Here is an 8,664-nt window from a genome sequence, read left to right as displayed (position 1 = left end):
GTAGGAGTAGTAGTTTATAATGTTTATCTTTGTAGGAGTAGTAGTTTTCATTATAAATCTGATATTTGGCCAAATATATTAACAAGATGATTTGTAGTTGGTATGGACTACATTTTAGATTTATGAGAAACGATATCCCTGGAACCAGTACAGATGGCTGCCAGCAATCAAATTAAAGATAGTTTAATGTAACATAAAGTACTTTATAACATTTATCTTCCTAGGGGTACTAGTTTTTAGTATATTTGCATATGAATATGAAATTTTTCACTAACTACTGATTTATCAGAACATTTTTTAAGAAATGTTCCTTTTCAAAAAAAACTGTAACTAGGAAACTATTGAACGTAAACAGCTCTATTAGGAATCATATTTTAATCAATTTACCTTACATTAAATGATCTATCAAGTTTTTTATTGTTGTAGGTAGTTTTAAAGATAAGCAACTCTGAAAGAAAAAGTAATTTTTTTTTAACATTTTGAATCAGCAGCCATTTTTTATTCCTCCTAACTATATTCGGCAGATTCATCAGTTTTGACTTGTAAATATAGGTTTATATAGTAACCATAGTTTTCATTAAAGCAATCAAAAATTGGGGTGGAATAACTGACTTCTTTCTCCTCTTGGGCTCCAGTACTAAGAGGACCTGGTAGCTGAGCAAGCTTGGGGGAAATGATTACTGACAAGGCTGTTCAGGTGCTCTGTGAAGGACTTGAGTAATAGAAGACAGTAGTAATCTTCCACCAATTTCTCGTCTGTGAAAGACTTGAGCAATAGACGGCAGTAGTAATCTTCCACAAATTTCACCTACTTGAGATGTTTTAGCGAACAGTGACCCATAAGGAGATCTGTTATTGTTTTCACCTCATTCTTTGACAGGTTTAGGCTACCTAATTTAACCTTTTCATTTGGTAAATTGTAGACGGATTTGGGCTATGTCATACCATGTTTTGCAACTGGTAAGTTTCCCTTCTTCTTAATTATTCTGGACAAATTATCATTAATTAAACTAATGCACTAGATCAGGGTCCAATATACCAATTTGAATCCTCATTCATCTCATTATTTTTATGCCTGGGATAAAAGCTTTCATGATTTTTTCAAAGTGAAAGTTCACTTTGAAAATAATCACTTTATGACTCCCTCAAACTCACTAATACCATTTACATGAAAAAGCTAAAACATACAGCAAAAGGTAGTTATGGAACCTTACCTTAAAAAAAATCAAAGCTAGAGGAAAGTAGAAAATAAGAACCCTTCCCTAAAAGCCAAAGTTAACAATAAAGGTCGTAAAATAATATTATAGCTGTGTCAGATGTTGAAAAAAATTTTTATAAATAAAACCTAGGAAAGAATTGAATGAACATAGAAAATGTTTACTAAAACAGAACAAGATATAGTTTAAGTTTAGCTTAAGGAAAAAAGTGATCAAGCGCTAGTATTTTCAACATAACTTTTATTATTACTCCGACAATATTATTTATTTATGTCATATAAAAACAAGTTTTGGGAATGACATTACTAAATAATAAGTGAATTTTAAATTAATATGAATATGTATAAAATATCCGATGGGACTCGAATCCAGCAGTGGAATTGCCAGAGGATGTTCTGACCTCACTTGCCACAATTGTGGAAGAGATGAGCGATGAGGAACCTCAGCAGGGCTAAGGAAGTGGAAATGCTGCTCCCAGACCCTAGTCTAGAAGGCGAAATGGCAGAGGATTGGGCACAATGAGGAGAAGTTAGTGCACCATCAATAAAGCCGGAGCACAACTACAGGAGACTAAAGTGTTCCGGGCCCAACAACTCTGGTTGACAGGGGTCAGAGCTCTACAGGACCTGGTTCTGCTGCGGAGGGCGAGCCAAGGAGTGTGGATTGGATATGGGATACTGGGAGACCTTCAAGCCCATCAGCTTCGGTTGATAGGGACTGGAACTCATCAGGACTCGGACCATCCAAGAGGGCTAGGAGAAGGCCTGGGGTCAGTTCTCAGGATACTGAAGGTCAACAGGGCACCTCCACCTATGGTTTTAGGGACCAGAACCCTTTGGGACCAGGAACGACCAGGAGAGTTGATACGAGGTGTGCAGGGTGGTCCCAGGATACTGAGGGATGACCAGGCCCATCATCCTCTGTTGATAGAGACCAGAATCCTACAGGACTCTGTTCTACTACTCCTCTAGTTTAATAATTTTATATACCATCTCGGGGGTGCATTGTACAGCATTATTTCTGTGCCAATGCATGCCTGTATAAGAGTAAACTTAATATGCTGCCTCTATGCCACTTATTGGCAGCAGTGAGGTTGGCTCTCAAAGGAGGAACCCATAGGGAGGTGACAATTGCCTCTGTTTATCTCCCCTATGAAGGGGCCATCTCGACAGCAGCCTTGAGTAAGTTGGTGGACTGGTTGGCTGGGAAGAATGGAGTAGTGGCCACCATGGATGCCAACCACAGAAGTGAGTGTCTTTCAGAGTATCTTTTAGGGCATGACTTAGAGGTCAGAACCTCAACAGAGGTAGCAAAACTACCTTCGTCAATAGGGTGAGGGCAGACGTCATAGATATAACTATAGACATAACTATAGCCACTCCTCGAGTAGGTCCAATGATCAAGAACTGGCACGTCTCGGACAAAGAGTCGTGCTCAGACCATTGATAAATCAGATATGACTTGTCAACATGTGACGTGACCGAGTCAGCGTACAGGAATCGAAAGTTAACGAATTAGGATTCCTACTGTACTCAACTCAAGGAAGAGGTCAAGAGTTGTCCAAGAACCTTCAGGAACACTTGGCAGCTTGAATGCTTTAATACGTCCTTAACGGACATGATTATAAGATCCTACACTGATAATAACAATGTATGCAGGATCTAATCCAACAGGAATACGACCTGGTGGAATGAGGAATTAGCTAGGCTAAATGGACTCTTGAGGAGACCCTTCAATACAGCCAAACGGACAGGCTGTTGGGACACTTATAAAAGTGAACTAACTGACTACAAGGCTATGAGGAAGGTCAAAAGAGGGGTATGGAGGAGATTCTGTAATGACGTCAATGATGCTCCCTCCATGTTCAGAATTAATAGGATTCTATCCAGGGGGCTGTGAAAGGGGAGTACTGGGTGCTGTCAGGGTGGAAGAGGGGTTCACCAATTCTGAAATGGGAACCCTGGAGGCTTTGGCACGCTCAAACTTCCCTGGGTGTGTACTGACAGAAGAAAATGATATGACTCCCACTATCAAGAGCTACACTTGTAGTAAAGACAAGTGGGTCGAGGCAAATAGGATTGTAAACTCTAGCAAGGGTGATTAGATCGTTTTCGCCTTTTAAATCAGCCGGTATGGATGGAATCTTTCCAGCCTTATTATAAAAAGGCTTACCGGTCTTGAAACCATACCTCTTAGTATAGCTAAGGGGAAGCTTGGCACTGAGTCACATTCCAAGTAGTTGGAGAATGTCGAAGGTGTGTTATATACCTAAACCAGGGAAAGCGTCTTACGACAACTCCAAGGCTTATAGACCTATTTGCGTGACATCCTTCTTAATGAATATACTTGAGAAAGTTATAGACAGACATATTAGGGAAACTACGTTGGTAGAGAGACCATTACACAGCGCTCAATTTGCCGATCAATCCAGGAAATTCTGTGAGGCCCTACACAACTTAGTATCCAGGATTGAAAAGAGTCTGGCCTACGGGGAGATTATGGCTGGTGTCTTTATTGACATTGAATGTGCCTTTGATCATACTCTTAATAGAACCATGGCAAGAGCCATAGAAATTAAAGGAATGGGACAGCTTTTTTCCAAATAGATCAATGTGATGTTGGAAGGAAGATTGCTAGAAGAGCTAAAACACACTAAGATGTGGATGAAGCCTATTGGTGGCTGTCCGCAGAGTAGAGTGCTATCTCCTCTCCTGTGGTGTATGGTGGTTGACACCTTGCTGATCAAATCCAATTATTGCAGGTTCTTACACGCAGGGATATGAGATGATATCTCTGTGTTGATAGGAGGTAAATTCCCAGAAACTATCTCAGGATTGCTTCAAACATCGGCAGACATCATGAATGGATGATGCCCTGAATATGGTCTGAGCATCAATCCTCAAAAGGTCAGTCTTTGTGTCTTCACTAACAGATGGAATATCGCAATCAGGCTGCCGTATCTAACGGTAAACAATTGGCATTCTACAGTGAAGTCAAACATCTTGGCGTTACTCTTGATTGAGAAAGGACCAGTACGAAAGCACTAAGGTGTCAAGGCATGTAAAGGGACTGTAGGTAAATCCTGGGGCCTTAAACCAAATGTCATATATTGTTTGTACATGGCAGCGATAAAACGCATTGTCCTATACGCTGCTATCGTATGGTGGCATAAGGTTACGACCAGTAAATCCCGAGCTTGGCTTGGGAAACTTCAGAGACTGGCATGCCTCATGATGACTGGTTCCATGAGCACTACTCCTTCTGCAGCGATGGAGGTTCTTCTGAACATACCACCGCTGTATATAGAGATTGAGGTTCAAACTCTTAGCTCTGCAAATAGGCTTGCAAAATTAGGAACAAATTCCCATTCCTTAACCTATGAGGGGCATGGAAGACTGTTCAGGAGGATCAATGAAGACGGGATCCTGGCTATGCACTCTAATAATCAGATGAAGAAGTATAGGGAAACTTATTATAGTGTAAAGATAGAAGGGTCTACCCCACACATACCATGGAATGGGGTAAACTGCTATACAGACGGATCCTTAATGGAACAGTCAATGCAATCTAATCAAGGCATATTCATTTCGTTAGGAAAGCACACCACAGTATTTCAGGCTGAGGGGTTTGCAATAAATGTCTGTGCCCAGAATTTAATAAAAGAGGGCACAAGGGAAAGGCTAATTACGATTTTTATGGATAGTCAGGCAGCTATTCATGCGCTGGGTAGCTATGTAACATGTTCTAAATTGGTGGTAGAGAGTAAGGTTAACTTAAACTCTCTCTCCTTGGCCAACAAGGTGCAGGTAGAATAAGTGCCTGAACACAAAGGCATTAAAGGTAATGAGCGAGCGGACTACCTAGCAAGGAAAGGGTCTGAGACCACTCCTTTTACACCTGACCCCTTATGTGGGATTAGTCTCATCCAGAGGCGAATTACCTGTGAAGAGGCACATCAAAATGATTGGTGAAAGCAAGGCTGGGTTACTCTGGAGAAATACCTAAGGAATGGAACAATCAAAAATGTTCCTCAAGGGATCCTGCCCGAAAAGAAGTAATACTCTTCTTAACATGGATATGAGTATTTTAAGATGGGTGACAGGTCTATACACGGGACCAGGACACTGTCAGCTGAATAACCATCTCCATAAAATGAGATTGAAAGAATCCCCTATCTGCAGGTTCAGCAGAAAGGATGATGTGACTGTCAACCAAATCATTTGTAGATGTGATACAGTAGCAAGAACATGATTCCTCGTCTTCGGTAAGGATCGTATTTTAGACCCCAAACTTTGTGAGACAGTGGATCCTTGCACAGTCTCCAGATTCGCAAAGGCATTGGCCTGCTTTGAGCAGAGGAGGAATGGCGTATAATAGGCTCTCTGTGGCCGCAGTGTATTTTGGCGGGAAAAAAATAATAAATATAAAATAAAATAAAGTTCAATGCAGCTTGTGCATGCAAGGTTCAAAATTTTTTGAGCAATCACCACTCAAATCTTAACTGGCTCTATATAAAGAAATAGCCCATTTTTTTTCTTTTCTTGTTTTTTTTACCACCCCCTTCCTAATCATTTCTGACATATAGAGAGGGTCTACAGGGTACCACCCTATTCTAACCATGGTGGATGGTCAAGTTTTCATTTTGTGGGACCACCACTGAAATAAAAGATGACCCTCCCTGGACCACATTCGAACCCACAGTTCTCAGGCTGCTAAGATCTGCGCCACAACCACCTGAGCTACGGACGACACGTTAAGTGACCTTTATGCCTCAACTCCCACGACTACAAGTGGCCCAGAAAGAAATAACTTATCTATCAACAAAGTTAATAAACAACATTTCCACCTCTCAAATTTTCCTAGGCATACCTACATTTTAATAACATATAGTCCCAAAGATTTTAGTCTCAAATGAAAAATGTAGGTAATAATATGTATCTGAAATATAGGAAATTATGAACCCAACAGATGGGAAAGTTAAACCAACATATCAACTTGGCAAAATTTTTTATTATTTTGATGTGAAGGTTTTATTTATTTATTTTTTCCTTTAATAGTTAAAAAAAAGAAGCAGTTTGAACTTTCTAAAAATTATCAATTCCATTAAAGAGTATCTATTTATATTTGCTTCAATATGTATAAGAATCAAATAATAGGTTCCACTAGCAGCATGTAGGTTCAAAAATACACTATAGATAAAAAAAAAATCAACACATTTTTAACAGAGGAAACAGGAAGGCTGACCTCCAAGAGATAAAATACAAAATTAAAGAGAAAAACATGTAGAAAAAAAATGGAAATAATATGGTTGACGTAGCATGAACATGTCCTGATAAGGTTCAAGTAATGATTCCAAAAGAAACCACGAATAGGTTAGTGGGAAGAAAAGGAAACGAGAAAGATATAGAAAAATGAAGTACTTTTTTTTTTTTTTACTTTATTCTGGTTGGGTTTGATATGAGTGGGTTGAGAAAACTTTCTGGTTTTAATAGTAGTAATCTTAACCAGTTAGAGTTTATGAATCACTAGAGGACACAAAATTTTATCCTAGATCATCAAAAAAATAAATATATATAAATTTTCATTTTATTATCCTTTATTGGGCCAATAAATGATTTACTGAGCACCTTTCACTTTCAAGCAGTTACTATACAACATGGAATAATTTGATCTAACAAATATTTCAAATTTTAGCCTGGTTCATTCCTCTTGAGCAAAAGAAATTGAAAGGTGTGATCCAATTAAAACTGGATTAATAATAAATATAAGATGGTAAGGTTGCGGTCAAAAAAGAACAAATAGTTTTTTAACTATCTGTTCTTTTGTGACTGTATATTTAACTTATATTTTATATTTAAAGTTATACGGTCAACTATATATAATTATATAGTATATATAATTGATTATATTGATTGTTAATAATAGTTCAGATTTAAACTACAACCATAAAACATAACACATAAGTAAACGCCCATATGATGGAATTGAAAGTATCATACAAAAACCACGCCAACCTGACACAGCATACAAATCTACTGTCACATGGAATTAAGATGTGCACGCCAGGTTCCAAATCAGTTTCTTTCACCATAGGAACCCATACTAAGTGTTAATGATTCATTATCAATTAGCTTACTAAAATAAAATTTAACTGTGTTAAAGCCTGTTAATTAAACATACAAAAACAAAATTCATAGAAGATGCAAGATTCATCAAGTACTGGAGATAAAGCTAAATTAAGTGTTTAAATAATATCATCTGACAATATGTAAACTATTTTGTTTATAATTCAATTCTTCCATTTTTTTTTTTAATAACATATTAACCTTTATGATTTATAGAACAAAATGCAAAAATATCCCTCAATATCTTCATACTACGATTGAACTAAATATTTAAATTAATTGGATCATTTTTCTGATGAAAAAAAATGGAAATGTTGATACAATTTTAATGAAGTACTGGAAGATCGCTGATTGACCGTATATATTATTAATAAATGTTATATGGTCCGGGTGTGGTAAAAAAAACTCAAACAGTGACAACTAAAATAATTTTCACAATTATTAAACAATAATTGTCTAAAACTAAAATAGTTGTCACTATTTGAGTTTTTTTTTACCGAACCAGGACCATATTCCATTTATTAATTTCAATGAATATTTTCATTGGTAATTTAATGAGACTTACTTGGTGAAAAAGCTAACTTTTTCTTCAACGATGAAAGTTTGGTTTCTTCCAGACCAATTGTCAGATTGGTCAAAGGTGATTCAGCATAGTTTGGGCCCTCCATCACTAACTACACATTGAACACAAAATTATTTATGCAATGCAAGTTAATTTGGTCACATAAATATGAATTTAATTTAATTATGTAACGGTTGTAAATGAATCTAAAAATCGTTCATGAAATCACAACTAAACAATATAAAACAACACTTACAATGATCTTATCATGCAGAAAACTGTAACGATTCTTTATACTTTCTGCTACATCAGGTCATATTTATTCATGCTCAGCATAAATATTGGCGGACAAATCAAAATGGAATGCTTCGACCGGATTTATATATTATAAAAATAAAATGTAGAATAAGAGTCCACATGGTATCGGACTTTGTCATTCAAAACAGCAGCAAAGTTAAACAAATTATTACCAACACCAACAGGAATTAATTCCACATCCTGATAGATCAGTAAACGTCATTCCCGCTCTAGGATTATCCTTATGTTTTAACCTACTTTTAAATAATTTATAAAAATGGAATATTGTATAATTATTTAAACATTTTACCTAATATTATAATAATAAAGATTAAATAGACTATCAGCTAATATTAATGAAACGAAATAAAAGAAATTCAAATTTTAAGCCGGTATGATAAGTGTGATAACATGACAGGAACCGGCTACAAAAAATTCACGGGTGAAAATGAAGATGGCAGCA

General features: G+C 36.9%; 1 long non-coding RNA gene across 1 annotated transcript in view; it reads right to left on the bottom strand.

Annotated features, from left to right (window-relative positions):
- Window positions 1–8,415, bottom strand: part of LOC106682153 (uncharacterized) — a 147,346-nt gene extending 138,931 nt beyond the window's left edge. Inside the window, exons 1-2 of the long non-coding RNA XR_010842905.1 lie at window positions 8,161–8,415; window positions 7,908–8,016 (exon numbers count right to left, since the gene is read on the bottom strand). This is a non-coding gene — a long non-coding RNA (uncharacterized lncRNA). The remainder of the gene's footprint in view (window positions 1–7,907; window positions 8,017–8,160) is intronic.
- Window positions 8,416–8,664: the final 249 nt, after the last annotated feature.

Source organism: Halyomorpha halys, unplaced genomic scaffold (assembly GCF_000696795.3).
Source record: "Halyomorpha halys isolate HHAL.00 unplaced genomic scaffold, Hhal_1.1 Scaffold391.1, whole genome shotgun sequence".
Classification (NCBI taxonomy): Eukaryota; Metazoa; Arthropoda; class Insecta; order Hemiptera; family Pentatomidae; genus Halyomorpha; species Halyomorpha halys.
The sequence above is the reverse complement of the archived record's forward strand: the minus strand, read 5'-3'. Positions and strand labels throughout refer to the sequence as shown.